The sequence below is a fragment of the Dama dama genome, chromosome 19 (assembly GCF_033118175.1).
Source record: "Dama dama isolate Ldn47 chromosome 19, ASM3311817v1, whole genome shotgun sequence".
NCBI lineage: Eukaryota > Metazoa > Chordata > Mammalia > Artiodactyla > Cervidae > Dama > Dama dama.
In genome coordinates, this window is record NC_083699.1 from 77081912 (window position 1) to 77108360 (window position 26449).

At 42.1% G+C, this 26449-nt stretch overlaps 1 protein-coding gene across 1 annotated transcript in view; it reads left to right on the forward strand.

Moving 5' to 3' along the window:
- Positions 1-26449, forward strand: part of DSCAM (DS cell adhesion molecule) — a 664082-nt gene that overhangs the window by 84011 nt on the left and 553622 nt on the right. The window lies entirely within an intron of this gene.

The following is a 26449-nucleotide window of genomic DNA, read 5'->3' on the forward strand; positions in this document are numbered from 1 at the left end:
TGAGGAAGTAATGTTGGATGCACAGGCTTTAAACTAATACATTAACATTCACATGTTTCTTTCTCTTGGCATTTGCCACATAATTGTTTGAGATTTTTGCATATCTTATTTTGTTGTTGTTATTTTACTGATTGCTAATTTGATTTATTCAGAAGCTATCTGCCCAACATAGGAATTTCCAGGACATTTTGAGAGTGAAAAGTGAGGGAAGATATTTGGAACTCTAGTTGCACTGTTTCATCTGAGCTGTGGGGAGAGTGTGTATAATATCCATGTATCAAGTACCACACACTCAGACGTGACCTGAAATGGGTATTGCTCTCTGACTGGGTGGAGTCATCTCCTGCCTCCTAGGACTACCAGGATTTGATTGGGTGGGATATGGTTCCCCTATTACCATATGGGATGCTATAGAAAAAATCAGTTCATACTGCCACTCCCCTCTTCTGAAACCCAAGAATCACATTCAGAGTTGGAATCTATTAAAGTAACTGTTATTCAGCATTTATTTTTATTCTCTGGTGTTGTGTTCATTGTGTTGTGCTCAGTCATGTCCTACTCTTTGTGACCCAATGGACTGCAGCCCGCCAGGCTTCTCTGTCCATGGAGTTTTCCAGGCAAGGATACTGGAGTGGGTTGCCATTCCCTTCTCCAGGAGATCTTCTTGACCCAGGGATTGAACCTTGGCCTCCTGCATTGGCAGGCAGATTCCTTACGATTTGAGCCACCTATCTGTGAACATATACGGGCTTCCCCAGTGGCTCAGCAGTAAAGAATCTGCTTTCAATGCAGGAGATGCGGGTTTGATCCCAGGGTTAGGAAGATCTCTTAGAGAAGGAAATGGCAACCCACTCCAGTATTCTTTACTGGAAAATGCCATAGACAGCCTGGCAGGCTGCAATCCATTGAGTCACAAAGAGTTGGATATGCCTGAGCACATACCAAGAATATACATATTATTTGTTTTATATGTATTTACATATATAACACAATTATTTAATATATGAACACATATGTACATGTCCATATACATGTCTTGCATGTACATGTGTGTCTACATGTATAAGACATCCCTTTTGTGCAAGTGTATATGTGTAAAAGATCCTGCAGAGTAGGGATTGTTATTTTTCTTACCATTTTACAGACAGAAACTCTGCTTGCTGAGGGGCCCTGTCCACTAGTTGGGGACCCCCAGCCCACAGAGATCAAATTTCACCTCACTTCCTCAGAGTGGACAACTCTGATGGATCAGCACAGAAGCAGGTAGTTTTTTTTCTCTCCAGTTATGCTTGTGGACTCTTAATTAACTGCGGCCATAGAAAAAAATGTCTTTCTAATCAACGCTTGCACATATTCCCAGGGTGGTTCCTGGTGAAGAGACAGAAGGAAAGACATATTGCTGCCCCCTCTGGGCACTCAGTCCCCTCCCTGGACCCCATGCCCTCTGCTCTCACATGCCAGGTCAGGGCCTTGAGAGTTTCTTCACTTGCTGAAAGAGCTCCCTGGCCTTTCCCTGGTTAATAGTTACAGTCTTACATGTGCCCCAGTGGTTACTGCAGCACTGTTTACAACAGCTAGGGCATGGAAGTAAACTAGGTGTCCATCGACAGATGAATGGGTAAGGAAGTTGTGGTACATATACGCAATGGAATATTACTCAGTCATAAAAAGAATGCATGTGAGTCAGTTCCAATGAGGTGGATGATCCTAGAGCCTATTATACAGAGTGAAGTAAATCAGAAAGAGAGACATAAATATCATATATTAACACATATATATGGAAATCTAGAAAGATGGCACTGATGAACCTGTTTTCAGGGCAGGAGTGGAGACACAGACTTAGGGAACAGACTTCACCAGAGTGGGGGAAGGAGAGGGTGAGATGAATGGAGAGAGTAGCATGGAAACGTATGCACTACCATTTGTGAAATAGTTAGCCAGTGTCAATATGCTATATGACTCAAGAAACTCAAATCAGGGCTCTGTGACAACCTAGAAGGATGGATGTTGTGGGAGGAAGGACCAAGAGGAAGGGGACATATGTGTACCTATGACTGATTCATGTTGATGTATGGCAGAAACCAACACAGTGTTGTAAAGGACCTATCCTTCAATTAAAAATTAATTTAAAAAAAAAAACAAGAAAAAAATACAGTCTTATACTGTCATTCACCATGTTTTTGTGTTATGGTCAGTACACCATGTAAGACTTAAATGATATTTAATGTGCTTTTTCTGATTAAGCCAAAAAAACTTTAAGCTTTTCTGCTCTTACTTACATATTCCACTCCACTTATCTGGGTAAATATTTACTGAGTGCCTAATATATGACAGTATGTGCTAGGGTCCAGAGATGCTCATGGTTTTTACAGTCCAAGAGATACTTAAATTAAGGCTACTAGCCCCATGATGATAGATATCACAGTTCTGTGAACATGACCATTTGTGACGTTGAGCCCAGCTCTGACAGATGAAAAGGTGCCTAGCAGTGAGGACAGAAAAGGAAGGACACAGCAATGTCAGGGCTATGCCTTATGCAGACTCCTGGGACCATAAGTGTGTGTGTGTGTGTGTGTGTGTGTGTGTGTGTGTGTGTGTGTGTGTGTGTGTGTGTGTGTGTGCGCGCGCGCGCGCGGGGGCATGCGCAGTATATGCAGAGTGACATATTTATTCACTGTTTGCGTCAAAGCTAGTTTTGAGCACTCACTTTATACAGCAAGGCCTTATGTTAAACTTTGTTTGGCAACACAGTTGAATGTGACTTAGTCCCTCTCTTCAAGGGGATCAGAGTTAAGTAGGTGGAAAAACAGATGTGGTCACGAGCTGTAAAATAAAATACTATGGAAACCGTATGGGAGAGGAGGGTAATAAAACCACTAGAGAAGTTCAGATGCCTCCACCGTCGGGCAGCAGGGATGTGTCAGAAAATGCTGCCGTGAACTGGGCCCTTCATCTCTGCCCCAATCCTCCAGCCCTGCTCCTAGACGCTGACTCTCCATTCCTTTCCATGCTTCCTAACAGCCTCTCTCTGGCTCACTTTCTGGGTTATAGTCTCATTGCTACTTGACTCTTTCAGTATAAATTAATTTCATTAGAATGTTGCCTTATTAATTTACTTCTAGCCTCTGGCATCACTTGTCTACGGAGTGAACTGTTGGGTCACATCAGAATCTGCTTTAATGAATGTGTTTCTAAAAGGGATTTTATCTCAGTATCGAATCTCAGACTTTATAGGAGCTACACTCACTCTTCCTGCACGTTTCTTATGGTTTCTATATAAACCACTAATTTAATATTTACGACATTTTACAGGTTACATCCAAGGTAGGGCTGTAGTATTTAGTAATCTCCAAAGTGTATGAAAGTTTGCTCTTTTAGAAAAGAACACCAGTTCCAGCTTTTTGTTCAGCCTGGTGGCAGCACATGGTTGCATACTGTGTTCAGTCTCCTTTCTTTGTTGTAAGGTGAGAGGTGTGGATGCAGATTCCTCTTATTTTAAAGCCTGGAAGACGAAACATGACTGAAAGAGTTACTTGCATTTTTCAAGCCCCTGGAAAGAGAAACAAAAAACATGAAAAGCAATGATCTATGCACTGAAGACTACTTTGTCATTTTACTTCTCAATAGATACAACTTTCCTTTCAACATGTAATAAATCACAAGGTAGCCAGGAGTCTTGCAATAAAGTATTTATACATACTATTTTCCTGGATAGGTTTCCCAGGTGGCATGGTGGTAAAGAACCTGTCTGCCAATGTAAGAGATGTGGGTTTGATCCCTGGGTCAGGAAGATTCCCTGGAGTAGGAAATGGCAACACACTCCAGTATTCTTGCCTGGGAAATCCCACGGCCACAGGAGCCTCGTGGGCTACAATCCAAGAGGTTGCAAAGAGTCAGACATGACTGAGCACAAGCTTGGGAGAAGGTGAGGATGACACTTGGCAGAGACCTCGTTACTCAGGACTGTTTGGAAGGCAGGCAGGACCCTGGTTTCATTGTTGAGAGTCCAAGAAGGGCTAAGATGCTGCCATGCCTGTGATGGGAGAAGAGGGAATGGATAAAAGCTTGGGGTAGATCTTGTGCCTGGGATATGCTACTAAAGGAAAGACGAAGCCACAGTGATGCTTCTTGCTTTTGAGGCTGAGTGGCCAAGTTTCGAAGCCAGGGATGCATTGAGGAGAGAGGATTGGTGAAAGAGCCATGGGTGTGTCCAGGCGGTCCTAGCTCTCAGGTGACCTGGATGGGGCAGCTGTAGTGAGGAAAGCACCCACCCATCCCACATCCTCACTTGGGCTTATGGGCTGCTTGTGAGGTTAGGGGGTACCCACAGGGGATACTCCAATGGGTTCCAGCTCAGCAGGTGGCACGGAGTATCCCTCCTGGCCAGTGGATGACTGCCGTGAGTGCTGCTGCTGATGGAGCCCCCTTGACTACTGCAGGCTCAGCTGGCTCCTACGCTGGCCTTGGGCACGGGCAGTGGAGGTCTCCCAGACATTTGGACCATGTCCATCCAGGCACCATTCACACCGTCTGCCCTTCAGCTGCTCCTGGCTTTCCCGCTTCTCGAACAAGCTCCCTAAGGAGGTTGTTAGCATCCTTAGGATACAGCATCTGGAGCCACAGTCCATCTGATAACCCCTCTATCTACCTTTCCTTGCTCCTTTTCTCTCTCTCTCCTGCTCTTAACGTCCTTTGAATCTTGTGAACTGCTTTCTCTACATCATCATTTATTTACAGGATGATAAATATAATTGTAGCCAGCCATAGGCAAATTCTTATCAGTGGGCTACAATAGCTGCCTCATTTGGGGGTGATTTTATCTATAATTTTTGCCCTCTTATGTCCAAAAGGCCTGCACAGCCCAGTTATTGAAGCCATGGGGTCTTGCCCAGAGCTCTTCCATCAGCACCAGCGTCAGCAGTTCGGGAAGCCAGCATAGCTCCTTGGAGGCTCCAAGCATGGCCAGGGAACTGCCCTTGCAAATTCAGACCTTTAAAGGGACGCCCACTTCCGCTGCATGAATGTGCTTCCAAAGGTGTGCTCTTGTAGAACCTTCCAGCACACAGGGAAGCAGGCTGGGCTAGTGGCCCTGTTTTATGAGCAAAGCATCAAGGTGCAGGGAGTTTGAAGACCTGCCCGTGGCTTCCACGAGAGTGTCAGAGCCAGGGCACCACCAACCCTTTATTTTCCTTTCTGCACCAGAAGCCAGCGTCTCACATTAGACTGGGAGGCCTTCTGGAGGGTGAGGTACCCACAGAGGCTGGAGGATCACAGGTTGCTACTGCATCCATTTCTGATTTGGACTGGGAGGATAACTGATAACTTCCCTGGTATTCTCGGTTCTGAAATTCTGTTATCCAGATGCATTCAGCTAAACATGGAAAACTGCCTAAACTGTGTACGAGTGAACAGAGCAGTTATCTGTTCAAATGACAGATTCTCATGTGTTAACTCCTTCTTACCAACCCCATCCCTATTGGGCAGGAGAGAAGGCAAAGGAAGAAACGATCCTGGGAAGCAATATCGGGGTTGCAAAGGTACTGAATACCTTGGAGGAAAACAGCAAGTCCTCCATGGGAATCATCTGAGTACCACAGTGGACTCAAAAGCCATGCCCAGCAAAAACAGTGTTTTATTTTGAAGAAATAAAAATGTTGTTGATGAGCGAGGCATGGAAATAGTTTACTAGAAGGAATCTGAAAGTTGGAAAAGGGAATACGAGCAGGTAAGTAGTAGGTTTAATTATTCAGGATGGAGCAGACAGAGGAGGTGGTGAGGGGAGCTCCAGGGATGGTGTTGACCCACCGGCTGATGGAGGCAGGGCAGAGGCTTTGGAGTCATATGGAGGGGATGTGGGGGATGTCCAGAGATACACCTATAAAATAATTCCAAGTAGCTTGGTGGAAACTTGTGAGTCCAGACAGCTCAATGCTGACATACAAACTTTTTACTTAATAATTTGGTGCATTTAATGGCAATAACTACTAAAGAGTTTGGGGGGAAAGTTATGGTATCTGATTTTGGAAAACAACAATACTTTTCCTCTCCAGATTTACTACAAAGATGCTCTAACTCTCAGAGTCTTTCTTTTGTCAGTCCCTTGACCTGGGTTCCCTGCAGGGTCTTCTCTCCCTGGTCAGCCTTTAAAGCCCATTCTTTTTATCTGACTTCCTGGACATGCTGCCTCTCCAGGACACATTAGATCTGATTCCTGTTTTTGATCCCATAGATGATTGGAGACCAAGGTGTCCTCCACATTTTTCAACTGAATGTGCTCCAAGAACCCTAGTTCAAGATCAAGTTATATTGGAATTATCTGTCCACTTTGGGGTAACACTCCACCACGTGCGTGCATGCTCAGTCACTTCTGTCATGCCTGACTCTGTGACCCCATGGACTGTAGCCCACCAGGCTCCTCTGTCCATGGGAGTCTCCAGGCAAGAATACTGGAGTGGGTTGCCATGCCCTCCTTCAGGGGATCTTCCCAATCCAGGGATTGAATCTGCATCTCCTGCAGTGCAGGTGGATTGCTTACTCACTGAGCCACTTGGGAAGCCCAACTCTCCACCACGTCATTGGCCAAAACAAGTCACGTGGACAGTACTGATATCTGTAGACTATAGCTGTGTGATCTTTCCCAAAGAAGTCTGACTGGCTTCATTGCCTGGATATACAGTCTGCACACGAGATACACAATTACTCATTTTCACGTAGACACAGTCCCTTCTGAAGCAATACATTCTGTTAATTTTATTTCAACTTAATTTTGACTTTTCCAGAATCAAAGGACTCGGGAAATTTATTAGGATAATCTCATTTCATTCCAGGAATGTTTGGCCCATGGTTCTCAACCTCTGGACTTTTGTGTGGAGGTGGAGACTGAATTATTTCAAAGAGAAAGCAGTGCTATATATATGTTAGTACTTCCCACAGACTAAGTAATATGATACATACACAGGTAGATAGATGGATGGATAGATAGATAGATAGATAGATAGATAGATAGATAGATAGATAGATAGATGCTGGGAAATAGTGAGGGCAGGAGGAGAAGGGGGTGACAGAAGATGAGATGATTGGATACATATCACCAACTCAATGGACATGAGTCTGAGCAAACTCTAGGAGATGGTGATGGACAGGAAGCCTGGTGTGCTGTAGTCCTTGGGGTCACAGAGTTGGACATGACTTAGCAACTGAAAGAGAATAATAGATAGGCAGATAAAGTACTTAATATACGTCAGTGACTTTTCTAAGTGTTTTATACATGTTTACTCAAGTATCAGCAAACTTTTCCTAAAGTGGGAAAGATCCTAAGCATTTTTTGCTTTGTGGGCCATGAAATCCTTCTCATAACTGTGTAACAGCCTGCCATTCTTGTGTAAAAGCAGCTGCAGACAATAAATTCATATGAGCATGTCTGTGTCCTAATACCGATTTGTTTATAAAAATGAGCTGGCTTTACTCATGGGCTGCAGTTCGTGGACCCCTGTATTAACTTATTTTTTCTTCTGATAATCCTAATATTACCCTCATTTTATAGTTAAAGGAGCTGAGGCTCACAGAGGTGCCCTGATAAAAGGTGATCTTATTAGAGGTCACCCAGATGGTAAGTGGGAGAGTCATACTTGGAACAGAGCAGCCTGTTCAGGGTCCATGTTCCTCACAATCAGGATGCACTGCTTCTCTGGTCGTGATGTCCTGGTGTATTCAGATTGACTACTGAAGCATAGATCAGAAAAAGAGGGATTGGCTCCCCAGATATTTAATAGCTTGGCCATTTTATGGTTGATCCGTCTCACCATCAAAGACACACATTATTCCAGCTTCCATCATGCTGAGGTTGTGTGCCATGTTTAACCATACCAGATATAAAACTAGATAATATATTAATACAAAGTGGTAAAAATGTACCATCTCATGATTTCTGGCACTCACTTACATACAACTCGGGGAATGGTCAAGTTTCTTATTGGTGCCCCTCCCCCAGAAGGGGGGGCTCAGTTGCTCAGTTGTGTCTGACTCTTTGCAACCCCAAAGACTGTAGCCCACCAGGCCCCTCTGTCCATGGAATTCTCCAGGCAAGAGTTCTGGAGTTGGAGTCCATTCCCTTCTCCAGGGGATCTTCCGAACCCAGGGATCGAAACCGGGTCTCCTGTATTGCAGGCAGATGCTTTACCATCTGAGCCACTAGGGAAGCCCTTCACCAGGGTAGAATAAAAGCCAAAAAACACAGCAGAGAGACTGTTCCAGGATGAGAAAGTTCACTGTGGTCACAGGAGTGACTTTATGTTCAAAAGGCTGAATCCCAGTGACGGCCACTCTCTCACCCTGTGACCATGCACACATCACCCTGCTTCTTTCTCCACATCTGGGTGTTCTCTGAAAGGTGGCGGTAAGATACCCAGTTACAGGCTTGTTGTGAAAAATGCTGTTCAGTCGCTCGGTCGTGTCTCACTCTTTGCGACCCCATGGACTGCAGCATGCCAGGCTTCCCTGTCCTTCACTATCTAGTAAAGACAAGTGTTGGGAGAGTTATAACACCCTATAGCTATAGGGCAAAGAACCACTGCCAACCCTATTGGTCACGGTAGGGTTTTTGCTGTAATTCTAGGTGACTGGAGTGTGGTTGATTGCCTTTGGAGAAAGAAGGTTCTAAACATATGCAAACTGCAGTTAAGAGTCATTTAATTACAAGTCACTCACACTTATTTAAGGAAAATGGCTAGCTTTTTGAATCTCAAGTGATTTTCTAGAAGACTCAGAATTGTGCAGGATCACCAAAGCATGTTTACTCATGAAGTAAAGCAGCTAGCCTTGCTGTCATGGGTCCTCTTGTGGGGACAGTGATCTTTACCTTGACTGCTTCTTGTAATGCGATGTACTTTGTCGGACGAGGCTCCCCCAGTTATCATTATGATCTCTCAGGCTATATTTGTCACTGATTCCTCTGTCCTTCTCTTTAGTGCTTTGTACTGACCTCTGGCTCCTTGGCGGCTCCGATGTTATAGAACCCACCTGTCATGCAGGAGACCTGGGTTCGATCCCTGGGTTGGGAAGATCCCCTAGAGAAGGAAATGATTGCCCACTACAGTATTCTTGCCTGAGAAATCCCATGGACAGAGGAGCCTGGCAGGCTCCTCTGTCCATGGGTTTGCAAAGAGTCAGACAAGACTGAGTGAGCACACACACTGGCTCCTTTGCACTGACCTCTGTTTGCCTGAGGTTACTAGGCTTCATTTGCTTGTTGGTTCATTCAGTCAATATGTAGCTGTCTCCTATGGGTCAGGCCTCCTTCTACCTGTGAGCGAAGAGGAGCTGGTGAAATACGAACCCAATATGGCTCCTGTCCTCTTTCAGCCCCCTTCTCCCTTCTTGGCTGGAATTTGAGTGATTTGGGCGACAGGAGTTCTTCTTTCTCTACTACTTTGTTGAAGATCTGAATTACTATATCCCAGAGATGTAAAGGAAGAATCTAAGAACTCATGGTGGTTCTTTTATGAATGAAGTTTTATGGCATTGAATATGTAATGCCTGTTTTGACCTACTTGAGAAGTTTTATTTCCCCTAGATAATCCTAGCAACAAATATTGATTTAGTATCTACTGTGTGGTGAGCACTCTGGGGACACAATGGAAAATTCTATAGCTGTGAACTCCTGTCTTCAAGGAGTTTGCAGACTAGTGAGGAAGACAGGAAATAAAAAGTAGTAAGTGAAACATGATAATTCAACATAGTTACAGGTTGTTTTAAATGTTCCAGAGAAACAAGGGGGAAAGAGAGTGTGGGGACAGGGTGGGAGAGAGTCTATTTTAAATTAGGGAAGCATGGAGGTCTCTATCCTGAGGAATTAAACAGTACTGTGAGGAGCAGAGGGTGCCATCCATCCATTAATGAGGAATGCAGGAAGGCAGTGTGGCTGGATCTGGGTGACTTAAAAAGAGACACGGTTGCCAAGAGAGGTGGTCCAGATTAGACAGGCTGGGAAGCAATGGAAAGAGTTTTTATTTTATTCCAAGTTCAGTGGAAAATCAATGAAGGATTTTAACCTATAAGATCATGGCATGATATTGGGTGAAAGAGGTCACTCATTCTAATGGTTTTCTTCATTGAAGGAATAAATTGTAAGGGAGGAAATGTGGATGCAGAGAGGCAAGCTTGGGGGCTATTTTAAATCTCCCATAGTCACATGGACTGGAGATGGAAGTGAATAGATAGATCTGAGACACATGTTGGAGGCAGAAGGAATGACATCTGCAGGAGGCTGTTTTGAGGTGGGCTGAGAGGGAGGAAGGAACTTAGAGGCAGGAGGATGGGCAAATCAAGAATGAGTCCTGCGTTGAGGAAATGAATGAATGGTGGTCCCAATTTCTGAGAGGAAGAATGATCTCTGGGCAGGCTGAGTTTTAAATATAATAGACCTTCACGTTGAAGAGCCAGATCGGCAGGTGGGTATGTGAGTTTCATCTTGCTACATAAATCTGTGAGGTGTCAGCCATGTAACTGTATCTAAAATAGTTGCTTGAATGAGAGACTCTAAGGATAAAGGACAAGAGGACTCTGGAAGGATCCATGATAACACTAACAGCTGGAGATCAGGTGAAGGAGGAGGAGACCTCAGTGGAGTGCCTGATAGATTAGGAGGAAAGGTAGGAATGTAGGGGAGTCTTGGACATCAAGAGAGGAATGGTTGGGTGGCCTTGGCTGTATTAGATGCTTCTTGAGATGTGAAGATGAGGTCCATGAAGTGTTCTCAGGATTTGGCATCATCAAAATGGTCAGAGATCTGGACAAGGGCCGTCTCTGCAGAGTTGTGGACAGAAACCTTCTTGCAGAGGTTGTAGGTGAGTGGCTGGTGATGCTGTGCAGATGAGTATGTGATTTACTCTTTGAGAAAGTCTGCTTGTGTGGGAGAAGCAACGAGTGGGGCCACAGTAAAGGAGAATGTTTAGGAGGGGAAACTGGGGTTTCTTGTTATGTGTGTATGTGTTTTTTGTAAAGATGAGATATAGCAAGCATGTTATGATGGGCACAGTGATCCAGTAGAGAGTACTGATGAGAGAGAAAAAACAGATACCAGGGAGAGAAAAAAAAACACAAGGAATGAGATCTTCAAGAAAGCCAGGTCGTGGGGCTACAGACTCCAGCACGGGATCACCTTGGAGAAGGTGATGGGTTGGGCGCAGAGCTGAGTGTGATTTTTTTTTTTTTTTTTTTTTTTTTTTAGTTGGAGGCTAATTACTTCACAACATTTCAGTGGGTTTTGTCATACATTGATATGAATCAGCCATAGAGTTACACGTATTCCCCATCCTGATCCCCCCTCCCACCTCCCTCTCCACCCAATTCCTCTGGGTCTTCCCAGTGCACCAGGCCCGGGCACTTGTCTCGTGCATCCCACCTGGGCTGGTGATCTGTTTCACCATAGATAATATACATGCTGTTCTTTTGAAACATCCCACCCTCACCTTCTCCCACAGAGTTCAAAAGTCTGTTCTGTACTTCTGTGTCTCTTTTTCTGTTTTGCATATAGGGTTATCGTTACCATCTTTCTAAATTCCATATATATGTGTTAGTATGCTGTAATGTTCTTTATCTTTCTGGCTTACTTCACTCTGTATAATGGGCTCCAGTTTCATCCATCTCATTAGAACTGATTCAAATGAATTCTTTTTAACGGCTGAGTAATATTCCATGGTGTATACCTTATCCATTCATCTGCTGATGGGCATCTAGGTTGCTTCCATGTCCTGGCTATTATAAACAGTGCTGCGATGAACATTGGGGTGCACAATTCTCTTTCAGATCTGGCTTCCTCAGTGTGTATGCCCAGAAGTGGTATTGCTGGGTCATATCGCAGTTCTATTTCCAGTTTTTTAAAAAATCTCCACACTGTTTTCCATAGCGGCTGTACTAGTTTGCATTACCACCAACAGTGTAAGAGGGTTCCCTTTTCTCCACACCCTCTCCAGCATTTATTGCTTGTAGACTTTTGGATAGCAGCCATCCTGACTGGCGTGTAATGGTACCTCATTGTGGTTTTGATTTGCATTTCTCTAATAATGAGTGATGTTGAGCATCTTTTCATGTGTTTGTTAGCCATCTGTATGTCTTCTTTGGAGAAATGTCTGTTTAGTTCTTTGGCCCATTTTTTGATTGGGTCATTTATTTTTCTGGAATTGAGCTTCAGGAGTTGCTTGTATATATATATATATATATATATATATATATATATATATATATATATATTTTTTTTTTTTCCCAGTGGGTTTTGTCATACATTGATATGAATCAGCCATGGATTTACATGTATTCCCAATCCCGATCCCCCCTCCCACCTCCCTCTCCACCCGATTCCTCTGGGTCTTCCCAGTTTGTATATTTTTGAGATTAATCCTTTGTCTGTGTCTTCATTTGCTATTATTTTCTCCCAATCTGAGGGCTGTCTTTTCACCTTACTTATAGTTTCCTTTGTAGTGCAAAAGCTTTTAAGTTTCATTAGGTCCCATTTGTTTAGTTTTGCTTTTATTTCCAATATTCTGGGAGGTGGGTCATAGAGGATCTTGCTGTGATTTATGTCAGAGAGTGTTTTGCCTATGTTCTCCTCTAGGAGTTTTATAGTTTCTGGTCTTACATTTAGATCTTTAATCCATTTTGAGTTTATTTTTGTGTATGGTGTTAGAAAGTGTTCTAGTTTCATTCTTTTACAAGTGGTTGACCAGTTTTCCCAGCACCAGTTGTTAAAGAGGTTGTCTTTTTTCCATTGTATATCCTTGCCTCCTTTGTCAAAGATAAGGTGTCCATAGGTTCGTGGATTTATCTCTGGGCTTTCTATTCTGTTCCATTGATCTATATTTCTGTCTTTGTGCCAGTACCATACTGTCTTGATGACTGTGGCTTTGTAGTAGAGTCTGAAGTCAGGCAGGTTGATTCCTCCAGTTCCATTCTTCTTTCCCAAGATTACTCTGGCTATTCGAGGTTTTTTGTATTTCCATACAAATTGTGAAATTATTTGTTCTAGTTCTGTGAAAAATACCGTTGGTAGCTTGATAGGGATTGCATTGAATCTATAGATTGCTTTGGGTAGAATAGCCATTTTGACAATATTGATTCTTCCAATCCATGAACATGGTATGTTTCTCCATCTGTTTGTATCCTCTTTGATTTCTTTCATCAGTGTTTTATAGTTTTCTATGTATAGGTCTTTTGTTTCTTTAGGTAGATATACTCCTAAGTATTTTATTCTTTTTGTTGCAATGGTGAGTGGTATTGTTTCCTTAATTTCTCTGTCTGTTTTTTCATTGTTAGTATATAGGAATGCAAGGGATTTCTGTGTGTTAATTTTATGTCCTGCAACTTTACTATATTCATTGATTAGCTCTAGTAATTTTCTGGAAGAGTCTTTAGGGTTTTCTATGTAGAGGATCATGTCATCTGCAAACAGCGAGAGTTTCACTTCTTCTTTTCCTATCTGGATTCCTTTTACTTCTTTTTCTGCTCTGATTGCTGTGGCCAAAACTTCCAACACTATGTTGAATAGTAGTGGTGAGAGTGGGCACCCTTGTCTTGTTCCTGATTTCAGGGGAAATGCTTTCAATTTTTCACCATTGAGGGTGATGCTTGCTGTGGGTTTGTCATATATAGCTTTTATTATGTTGAGGTATGTTCCTTCTATTCCTGCTTTTTGGAGAGTTTTAATCATAAATGAGTGTTGAATTTTGTCAAAGGCTTTCTCTGCATCTATTGAGATAATCATCTGGTTTTTATCTTTCCACTTGTTAATGTGGTGTATTACATTGATTGATTTGCGGATATTAAAGAATCCTTGCATTCCTGGGATAAAGCCCACTTGGTCATGGTGTATGATTTTTTTAATATGTTGTTGGATTCTGTTTGCTAGAATTTTGTTAAGGATTTTTGCATCTATGTTCATCAGTGATATTGGCCTGTAGTTTTCTTGTTTTGTGGCATCTTTGTCTGGTTTTGGAATTAGGGTGATGGTGGCCTCATAGAATGAGTTTGGAAGTTTACCTTCTGCAATTTTCTGGAAGAGTTTGAGTAAGATAGGTGTTAGCTCTTCTCTAAATTTTTGGTAGAATTCAGCTGTGAAGCCATCTGGTCCTGGGCTTTTGTTTGCTGGAAGATTTTTGATTACAGTTTCAATTTCCTTGCTTGTGATGGGTCTGTTAAGATCTTCTATTTCTTCCTGGTTCAGTTTTGGAAAGTTATACTTTTCTAAGAATTTGTCCATTTCATCCAAGTTGTCCATTTTATTGGCATAGAGCTGCTGGTAGTAGTCTCTTATGATCCTTTGTATTTCAGTGTTGTCTGTTGTGATCTCTCCATTTTTCATTTCTAATTTTGTTAATTTGGTTCTTCTCTCTTTGTTTCTTAATGAGTCTTGCTAATGGTTTGTCAATTTTGTTTATTTTTTCAAAAAACCAGCTTTTAGCTTTGTTGATTTCTGCTATGTTCTCTTTAGTTTTTTGCATTTATTTCTCCCCTAATTTTTAAGATTTCTTTCCTTCTGCTAACCCTGGGGTTCTTCATTTCTTCCTTATCTAATTGCTTTAGGTGTAGAGTTAGGTTATTTATTTGGCTTTTTTTTGTTTCTTGATGTAAGCCTGTAACGCTATGAACCTTCCCCTTAGCACTGCTTTTACAGTGTCCCATAGGTTTTGGGTTGTTGTGTTTTCATTTTCATTCATTTCTATGCATATTTTGATTTCTTTTTTGATTTCTTCTATGACTTGTTGGTTATTCAGAAGTGTGTTATTTAGCCTCCATATGTTTGAATGATTTTAACTGAGGAAGTTCAGGTGAAGTTTCTGCTTAGACAAAGGGTGGAGGGGGAAGGATTATGAGAGCTTTTAGGAGAGAAGACAGAGATGAGAAACTTAAAATCACACTTCAGGGAGATGGAAAGAAGCCTGCTAGACACAGAAGTGTGTTGAGTGTCTGTTCCCTGTGAGGAAGGCTCATGGAGACCTGGATTCTGGAGAACTTAAATCTAACTGTGCTGTGTATTACAGTGCATCTTTCTATAATATCTTTCTCTTATTCCCCAATATTTTTTATTTTCCTTTGAGAACCAGGATAAAGTTGGACTCCATGAATTTCTCTGTGATTTTTTACTCCTAGGTTAATTTTATTGAGGTTCTTATATCTATTGAATTTCATAAACATCTCTCATTTTTCCAGGTCGCACATTCCTCTTTCAGAAATTATGTAAATGTTCATTTGTCAAATTGGGACACTTACAAAATAATGACTTCAAATTTTACTTAACATCAAGATTTATGTGTTATTTGCATATTTTATAATAAGACTATATTTAATATATATACAAACAACAACTAACATAAATATACTTTTAGATTGTGAAACTTATGTAACATATAATCAAAGATTATTTTTTCTACATATAAAATGATTGGTATAAATAAATTGGGAAAATTGATTTATTATACCTTCTCATCTTTTCCAAAATATGTTTGAGATATTTCACAATTTGCACTTGCCTAAACATTTGGCATGCATGAATGTGTGTGTAAACAAAGATTTCTTCTTTTCTAAACTGGAAATATCTAAACTAATTTTCTAATTTCCTGGGAATATCTGTTAGAGTCAATAATGTCAGTGAACCAGGCTTGGGTCCTCTTGCCCACATACAGTAAAGCTAATCTACTGACAGTAAGTCATGGTGAAGGCAAGTGCAGCTTTTTTGTAAAGGCTAGTACAAGGGAAAGGGATGGCTTGTGCTCAAACCTCTCAAACTGCCCGAAGAGGTCCAGCAAAGCATTTTTAAAGGCCAGGTGAGGGAGGGGTGGCCCAGGGTATATGGAATCAGCCCATGCACAAGTCTCTGATTGGCTGATGGTGAGGTAACAGGGCAGGGTCACAAGGGTCCTGGCTCATGATCACCAAGTAGTTAATTTCTTGCATTTGGTGGTGGTCTTAGCATCTGTAACACAACTCAGGAAGTGTACCTCAGGATACTGTTATCCAGGAACTTCAGAGAGGAGCTACAGCAGAGGATATGGGGGAAGGGTCTGTCCTGGGAAGGGAAGGTTCCATACTGTCCTGCTCAGTTACAATAAGAAACAATGGAGAATGTTTAAGATCTAGTTTCTTAGCAACTTTGAAGTATGTAGTACGGTAATGGCAATATAAAAACACAGGTAGTACTGTAATCATTTTTCTGACTAATGCTATGGTGGACAGCATGTTGTAGTTATAAATGTATGAAAGCAATATATTGTACACCTTAAGCTTATACAATGTTGTTGTTTAATTGCTAACTCCTGTCTTACTCTTTGCGACCCCAAGGACTGTAACCTGCCATCCTCCTCTGTCCGTGGGATTTCCCAGGCAAGAACACTAGAGTGGGTTGCCATTCCCTCCTCCAGGGGATTTGCCTGACCCAGGGATGGAATCCCTATGTCTCCTGCATTCTCAGACTGGTTAGGCGGGTTCTAACCAGGGAAGTCCAAACTTATACACTTTTATGTCAGTTATATCTCAATAAAAATAAGCCAGTAAATTAACATAGTTCTGATCACAAAGTAAACACTCAATAAATATTAGCAATTTTTTTTAAAAGAGCTAATGAAGGTAAATTATACCCAAAAAGAAAGCAAACTAGTAACTTCTTCAGGTAGCCTGGCCCTTCCCGCCTGAGGCACACGCGCAGCCACCTCAACCCTCCTGGTGAAGCAGTATTTAAGGACACGAAAACACTGGTGCTGACTTTCATCTTCTCTGGGCTTCCTTCTTTTCTTTGGAAGAACTTTCTGTCTTCCAGGAGACCTTGCTTCGAAGCATCTTTAGTGCATCATGAGGCTGTTTATTTCTATACTTTATGAAATCCTGTGCCTCCATTCTAAGGATCTGAGGAGTCAGGGGGAAAGGAAAAAAAAAATTATTATTATTTTTTCCCTTGAATCTGGCTATCTTACAGCCCTGCTGGGGACATATTACTTAAGGTAATATTCAGATAAGACAGGTGTGAGGAAAGATTTTATATCTCTGAGCCTTATTCATCCTTTTCCTACAAGTGTTGTTTTGCCAGAAGCTAACTGAGAGTCAGTCCTGTTTTATTTCACTGTGGCCCAATGATACAGGCAAGGACAATTTTCTATGTTAGCAAAGTGGGAACTGAGAGGCTAAGGGGTGATGTGGGGTCCTGGCAAGGAGGTGATGGGCCCAGGGTCCCAGCAGGATGCTAATGTATGTTGTGGTCCTAGGCAGGCAGCCCTGGTGAGATAAGTCAGAATGTGTATGTATGTTCAGAATTTGGGGCCGCCAGGTCGCCCTTGAGGCCTAGCTCCACTTCCTGGAAAATAAGCAAGTCTTCCAAGAGTGAGCTCATTTGAAAAATCTTGTGTTTTGAAAGATTATTCCTGGAGACCACCCCTTGGGCTGTGGCATAAAGGATAAGCATCACTATCTAATCAGATCTGGGTGAGCTTCTGGTGGACTACAATTTCTAGTGTTAATGCCTTCAACAACAAAAAACAAAAGCAAAATTACCCACTCTCCCCAGGCGAGCGTTTTCTCATGACCACATATTTACATACTAAAGTTTATTCTGGAGGAGGAGGAAGATGAAAAAATGATTGCAGAGTTCGCCCTTTGAATCTGCAGCTGCTTTCAAAAGGCCCCTATTTCAAAGGTGGGTCCTCTGCATCCTTCTGTTTGCAAAACCACACGTAGGCACTCTATTTATTTAGTCTCTTATTTGAAAAGAAGCTTTCCTTCTGCCTTAGAAGAAGCTCATTACAGACAGATTTCACCTTTCTGTTGGAAAAGATGTCTCCTTGAAATGAAAATGTATGAATGTTAGATCCATAGCATGTAGCTTCCGGGCTATCCTTTTGATCCAGTTCCGAATGCATTTGTTAAAAAGCCACTTTATTGATTTTTTTTAAGCTGCTTTTTGCCCTGTTTGGAGCATTTGTACATATGCACATCACAATTTTTGCTACATCAAAATGCTTAATAAGTTCACTGCACTCACAAAAAAGCATGCAAAACAAAGAGACTTTTCTCTGTAAAGATTTCTGCCACTTAACCTCCAGTATGAAAGTTGTTTTTAATGTGCTCCCTCTGAATAGCTTCAGAATATTTTATGCAGTCTTCAGTGAGAGAGCCAGCCCAGGTCCACCTTCAGATCTCCTTTTCAGAAAGCGGTGTGCTGTGGATAAAGGGGGATTTGACAGAGCAAGTACAGGCATCTGATATCCATTTTGTTGGATAAAAGGCAGTTTACTTCAATTATTCATTTAATTGGTTACATTTGTGGGTAGCACTTCATTGTTGTTCACTCACGAAGTTGTGTTTGACTCTTTACAACCCCATGGATTACAGCACGCCAGGCTCCTCTGTTCTCCACTATCTCCCACAGTCTGCTCAAATTCATGTCCATTGAGTCCGTGAAGCTAGCTAACCATCATATCCTCTGCTGCCCCCTTCTCCTTTTGCTTTCAATCTTTCCCAGCATCAGGGTCTTTTCCAGTGAGTCGGCTCTTCAAATCAGGTGGCCCAAGTATTGGAGCTTTAGCATCAGTCCTTCTAATGAATATTCAGGGTTGATTTCCTTTAGGATTGACTGGTTTGATCTCCTTGCTGTCCAAGGGATCCTCTAGAGTCTTTTCCAGCACCACAATTCAAAAGCATCAGTGCTTCAACTCCCAGCCTTCTTTATGGTCCAACTCTCACATCCATATGAAAAACCATAGCTTTGACTATGCAGACCTTTGTTGGCAATATGATGTCTCTGCTTTTTAATACACTGTCCAGGTTTCTCATAGCTTTCCTTCTAAGGATCAAGCATCTTTTAATTTCATAGAAGTAATTTTATTTCAATTATTCATTTAATTGGTTACATTTGTGTGTGGCACTAGCTTCCAGACAAGTGTTGAGAGTATTTGATGTACATGAAGATAGCTATTAATTTAATAATAAATGGAAATTTAGCCAGGTAACTAAGGTGATGGTTCTTCATTAGGTCCAATTGTAATACAAGGAGTAAGCACATTGTAACCTTTAATGTTGGGTTTTTTTTTTTTTTTTTCTTTTCTTTTCCTTTTTTGGTATTGGATACATACAAGTCAGTGTTAAGTGCTTTTAATTCTAACAAATATTTCCTGAGGACAGGTGTTGAGCCAGTTCGATCAAAAGCACTATTTGAAAGGCAAAGCTGGGTTTGTTCTAGTCCTGACTTCAAGTCACAGGAAGCCCAAAGGCACCCAGTGTGGGCTGTTCCAGGAACCTTCAAATACCCTTAGGGTTAGGGGCTTTTCTGTTAGAAGACCCTTCATGCAGATATAAAAATGAACACGTGCTGAAGATTTCATGTAGCTTATTCAATGAGGGAGCTGAAAAGATGTTGCGACCAGTTTAAAAGAGAAACATTTGAAACAGAAGCATTTATCCATCAGGAATATTGAAATACATATGTGAATGGGGGTAGAACTGGTTTTTCCTTGGGGAGTGGGGAGAGACGTCATTAAACCCCTACCAAATGGGGCAGAATTTGTGTGAATATCAGTTACCGGCAAACTACAGAATTCTAGAGTAGCTCAAAGACAATGACATCCAGAATCAGATCATCTCTGCAGGTTTCATAGTTTTCAACTGAAGTGCACATGTTTTTCCACGCCTCCAGCAGAGTGGCTGACACACAAAAGCCATTATTGTATTTTTTTTTTTTTTTACTTTAAAGGTGGGAAAGCATCCTCACATAGGGGACCAAGTGAAAGTCAAGGGATAAGAAGTGAGAAGGAAGATGATGACTGTGGGTTCCAGTGGTGTTTGTGGGAATATACATGAACTTTAGACTAAATTAAGCTATTGCGTATTTAAAAATCCTAGTCCTATTTAGAGATCTTTTTCATGGTGGTGGTAAGTGACGCATGAAGTGACTTTCCAATTTCTTACACTTACCCCTTACTGTTCTATTTCTGTGGCTGATCCGTGGCTCCACCCACTGCCGGCCCTGACTCCCTTCCCAGTTCTTCTCTTTGTGCATCAGACTCTGCATTAAAGCAGTTCTTTAACGCATTTGGAGCCATCTCTGTGTTGTGTGTGTGTGTGTGTGTGTGTGTTAGTTGCTCAGTCGTGTCAGATTCTTTGCAACACCATGGACTGTAGACCTCGGGCCTCCTCTGTCCATAAGATTCTCCAGGCAAGAATACTAGAGTGGGTAGCCATTCCCTTCTCCAGTGATCTTCCTGACCCAGGGATCGAACCCAGGTCTCCTGCATTGCAGGCAGATTCTTTACCATCTGAGCCACAGGGAAGCCCCTCTGTGTACTACCTCCAAATAAACTTACCAAATACACTTAATGCAAAAGCAAGATGGAGATGGATACTTGTTAAGGGAGGAGTCTGGAAAGTTGAGCTCTGGTGGAAACCGTGGCTCCCCTCTCCCCCAGCCCATGACTGGACTTGTTCCAGCGAACACCTGCCCCTCCTGGTCAGCAAAAACCAGCACACAGGAAACAGAGGGCTCGGCGGCCAGGGCCTGGCCCTGCCCGTCAGGCCCCATTAACATGTTCTGTAAATCAGAGCTTCTGACCACAAGATCCTCTGCTCTGTCATGGGGATGTTATGGTTCTCTAGGGTGTCCATTTTCTTGCTGTTTTCCTCAGTTGCCACAATGAATTGAGCCCCCCTCTGGTAGTGGGTTGACGTGTCGCCTGGAACAGATTTTATGAAAGGATCTTTGTAGCTGCGTCTTGAACTGGGAAGGCTGAAATGAGGAAGAAGAAATCCAGAGAATGTTGGGTATGAGGCAATATACACTATTTGTTACTAATTGTAAGCTCACCTCAACATACCAGGCTCCATTATTGCAGTCAAGCTGTTTTTTTCTTTTTAAATTTTATGTAAGGATAATGAGCATAGAATAAAATTCATCGTTTTTAAGTTTACTTCTGCAAATTTTGGCAAATGCATACACTCAAATAACCTTTGCCATGATCCGGTGTAGAACATTGACATTAACTCCCCCAAACATCCCAGACCTCCTTCTGTAGTCAACTTCCTCTCAGCTTCTTCCCACCCCCTATCCCTCCAAAAAACACAACTCTGGTCGCCTTTTGAGTCTCACTTCTCTCACTTATCATGATGCACTTGAGGTTATCAATACAGCCATTATAAACGTTCACTTACAGATTTTATGTGAACATTGTTTTTATTTCACGTGAGTGAATACCTAAGAGCAGCACTTCAGAGTTGCATGGTATTAATAAGTAAAAATGTAACTTTATTAAGACCTGTCAGATTGTTTCCAAAACGGCTAATTCATTTTGAGTCCCGCCTAGCAGTGTGTGAGACAGAGTTCCTCTGTATTGTCAGATCCTCACCAGCACTTGGTATTGTTGGATTTCTTCCTTCTTCCCTCTCCCTCCCTTCTTCTCTTCTCTTCTCCCTTCTTCCCCCTTCTCTCTGTCATTCTAAAAGGTGTCATAGTATTGTCAGACGTGATTTAAATTGACTAATTTAAATGACTTAATGGCTAATATGTTGGACCTTTCCTCCGTGTGCTTATTCGCTCTCTGTGTCTGTATCAAGGTGTCTGTTCAAATATTTTGACTGGGATTACTTTTCACCAGCTTTCTGATTCAGATTTTATCTTTCACAAAAAAAGAATGCATTAAGTCTTGAAACTGTGGACTAGCATATTTATGATGCTTGCGGATGTGATGGGAAAACAAGCTTCTAGAATAAATTATTTTGTAGATCATGTAGGAGTAGATATTAAGGTGATAACCAGCAGAAGCTGTCACCAGGAATAAGTTATGCTATAAGGGACCTGGTGTCCTTTTGGTCTGGTGAGTTAAATTGTATATTAGAATAATTTAATAGGTGTAATATTTTATATCATACTTGCAAGCAAAATGGAGAACTGTGAACTGCATAATAATAAAATTAGAGTGAATTCTATTTTTTGAAAAACATTACCCCTAAAATATTGATTCTTTTTTTTGAGTCTGTCTACCTGGAGGGATGTTCTTAACCTGATGTAATTTACTCACCTATAATGTTCAAATTAGGTAATTCAGAATTTATTAAGGGCTGTGTAGATTGTATCTGACAGAGCACAAATGTGCAGGAAAGACTTGGGCAGTAAACCCAGATGGGCGGTTGTCAGTTTACAGTCCTCTCTCCCACAGCCCCTTCGCGCCTCACACGTGGAGATGACGGTGGTACATGCCATCAGGACATACCCCTTCCAGCTCATCCCACCCCCTGCACTACCCCTTCCAGCCTCCTCCCCTCCTTTCTCAGACCAAGCCCAGTGGATGTTCCATAAGGGCAAAGACCACAGAGGGTTCATAGTTGGATTTCATCGGGTAACTGTAAAAACACAGTTTACTCTTCATTTAGATTTATGAAAATGAAGCTCACATTCTGAGAGCCATCAAGAAGCCCATTGCTCTTAATGTGTACTAACTAGCAAGTTTCTTCTTATCAGAGATGTTTCTTGAAATACAGTACTTTCCTTTCTTAAGGCAATGTCATATTTTAATCAGTCTTAATTAAGCTTGTATTTCAGGAGAAGGAACTGTGAGTAAAGAAAATTTCCTTACAACAACTTCCCATTAGCTATCTATTTTACACATGGTAATGCATATATTTCAATGCTACTCTCTCAATTTGCCCCACCATCTCCTTCCCCTACTGTGTCCATAAGTCTGTTCTCTGTGTCTGAGTCTCTATTCCTGTCCTGAAAATAAGTTCATCAGTACCATTTTTTCTAGATTCCATATATTTGCATTATTATGTGATATTTGTTTTACTCTTTCTGACTTACTTCACTCTGTATAACGTTATAAGGCTCTAGGTTCATCCACCTCATTAGAACTGACTCAAATTCATTGCTTTTTATGGCTGAGTGATATTCCATTGTATATATATGTACCACAGCTTCTTTATCCATTAATCTGTCAATGGATATCTAGATTAGTTGCTATATAGCTTAGGAGTTCAGCTTGCTCCTCTGTGACCAGGGGGGTGGGATGGAGCGGGGTTGGGAAGAAGGTTCATGAAGGAGGGGACATGTGTATACCTATGGCCAATTCATGTTGATAATTGGCAGAAACCAGCACAAAATTCTAAAGCAATCATCCTCCAGTTAAAAATAAATAAATTTTAGAAAGAAAAGAAAATGTCCTTGAGAAAGCAAAGGTATACTTCCTATTGCCCTTGACTCTCCACTTTAATGCAGGCAGCTACACTGATGAGGGCTGTGATGGTGAGGAGTGCCCGGGGACTTTCCATCTGAATGCCCTTCTACTGTCTGAAAACTTGTCTGCCCTGTAAGTGGAGGTGGGAGGAGGACGTGGTGGATGCTGAGTCAGCAGAGTCTCAGATTTTTTTCTGATGTGATTGTAGCTGCCATGGTGACCCTCAGCCAGGGGTGGTTTTACCCCAGGACTCCTGTGACAATGTCAGCCGTCATTTTTGATCGTCCTAATTGAGAGGCAGCTAGTGACACCCAGAGCACAGAGGACAGATTCTACTAAACATCCCATACTGAGCAGGATGTCCCACAACAGAGTAATTGGGGCCGAAGGGTCTGCGCTGTAGAGACCAGGAAACTGCTCAAGTTGCAATACCCGGGAGCCCATGAGGTCAAGAAGTAGCGACCTGGTCCAATGCCATCCTGGACATCGGATATCCAGGGCAGACATAGCATCAGGCCCTGGGCATCTCCAGTGTCCGGCGCTGGTATTTGTGGGGGCTGGGAGGGGGCAGGCTGTACCCTCTGGTGTTGGTTCAGGGACGTGAGCAGTAGCAGCAGTCCACTCTGCGGCTTTCTTTTGCCCTGGGCCTTCACCTGTCTTTGGGCTTTGTCTGTTTTAGGTGTCCTATGACTACGGTCAAGGTCAGTAACTCAGGACTCAGGGGCAGGTTATTATAGCAAAAGAATATACTGCAGAGTCACTACAGGGGAAAGATGCATCGGACGGAGTACGGAGAAGAGCGGCACTGGCTTCCATAGTCCTCCTGTGGGATCTCACAGGACACGTTGTTCCTGTGGCCATGAACTGTGTGCCTTGAACCAAGTGTCCCAGGTCAGGGAAGCCCTCTTGCATCTTGATCCAGGGCCTTTGGGGGTCTGGTCACATGGGAAGGTACCACCAGAAAGAAACATTGGTGACCACCTGGAATCATAATGTTGGTGCAAAACCACCCAAATAAACTGGCAGTGAGGTTGGAGTCTGGGCAGTGGCCGTTGCTCAAGTTCTCTTTGAATCTCAGTGGGGGAGATGCCCGTCCACGTGATATTCTTTTCTCCTTGGGCAAGACCAATCTTGACAGCTTAGGAAGACCTTTTCTTCATGTGCAGGAGGAGTAATTTGTTCCCCAGATTTTGATTATGTCACACTTATTCCTTTTCTAATTATCCCTTATTTGTTCAATATAAGATAATAAATTCTGACAAACAATCAGTGAAAGGGCATCGTGATGTGCTTCATTTTAATTGGCTTGGCTCTTTTTTTTCTTCTCTGCTAAATTATAGCCCATCAACATGAGGTTCCCTGCAGTGAGTAGCTAATAATGTGCCCAGGTGCAGTCAATTTTACTTCCTAAATAAGAAATAATAGCTACAGATCCCCTGAATGTGAAATGGAAGAGTGGGCCGCAACGTCTCTCCTCAGTGGTGCCAGACGCTAGGGTGAGTTTCACATCCTGATCTCCACTCTAACAATTTTCCTTTAAAAATGTGATTGCATTTAATTACACTGATGAATTAGAAGCTACGACCTTCACTGACACACGGAAACTTTTGGAAACTTTTGAGAATTCTCATTTCATTTGGCATCACATTTAACACACACACACACACACACACACACACACACAGCTTTAAAAAATTAGGAGATGTGGGTGGACCTATAGTCCATCATACAGAGTGAAGTAAGTCAGAAAGAGAAAAACTCATATTGTTTATTAATACATATATGTGGAATCCAGAAAAATGCTATAAATGAACCTCTTTGCAGTGTAGGAATAGTGACACAGACAGAAAATGGATGTATGGACACAGGACGAAGGGGAGGGTGGGGCAAATTGGGAGACAGGGATTAAGGTATATATGCTACCATCTTTCAAAATAGATAGCTAGTGGAAACCTGCTGTTTCCACTGAGCACAGAGAGAGTTCAGCTCAGTGTTCTGTGATGACCTAGAGGGGTAGGATGGGGGTAGATAAGAGGGAGATAGGTTCAAGAGGGAGGATATGTATGTACATGTATGTATATCAGTTCAGTTCAGTCACTCAGTCATGTCCGACTCTTTGCAACCCCATGGACTGCAGCATGTCAGGCTTCCCTGTCCCTCACCAACTCCTGGAGCTTGCTCAAACTCATGTCTATCGAGCCAGTGAAGCCATCCAACCATCTCATCCTCTGCCGTTGCCTTCTCCTCCTGCTTTCAATCTTTCCCAGCATCAGGGTCTTTTCAAATGAGTCAGTTCTTTGCATCCGGTGGCCAAAGTGTTGGAGTTTCAGCATCAGTCCTTCCAATGAATATTCAGGACTGATTTCCTTTAGGATTGACTGGTTTGATCTCCTTGGAGTCCAAGGGACTCTCAAGAGTCTTCTCTAACACCACAGTTCAAAAGCATCAGTTCTTTGGTGTTCAGCTTTCTTTATGGTCCAACTCTCACATCCATACATGACTACTGGAAAAACCATAGCTTTGACTAGATGGACCTTTGAGGACAAAGTAATGTCTCTGCTTGTTAATATGCTGTCTAGGTTTGTCATAGCTTTTCCTCCAAGGAGCAAGCGTCTTTTGAGTTCCTGGCTGCATATATATACATGTAGTTGATTCACTTCATTGTACCCTAATAGAACATTGTAAAGCAATTATACTCCAGTAAAATGTTGGAATGTAAAACTACTATGGATAGATAGAAATTAAAGTATCGCTGTTGAATGACCCAGTGACCAATATTCTATTACATTTATTTTCCAAAATGGTGCTAGGAGTTTTCTTTGCCTTTGTGTACCAGTTTCAGAGACACGGATCCAATGGAAAGTCAGTTGTTGGGAACTCTTTCCTCTTTTCCCACATCACTGTTAATAATACTCATTTCTGCCTAAAGCATTTCTAGTGGTTTGTAATTAGCTATGAGGTGAAGGTAAATGTTTTGGATTACTGAATTACTTGATTACTAGTAATCTAGATTTTTTCTAGATTACTTTTGTTATTTCTTGAGTGACAGATTTTACTTTCTTGGGCTCCAAAATCACTGTGGTCAGTGACTGCAGCCATAAAATTAAAAGACACTTGCTCCTTGGAAGGAAAGCTATGACAAGTCTAGACAGCATATCAAAAAGCAGAGACATCATTTTGCTGACACAAGCTCATATAGTTAAAGTTATGGTTTTTCCAGTAGTCATGTACGGATGTGAGGCTTGGATCATAAA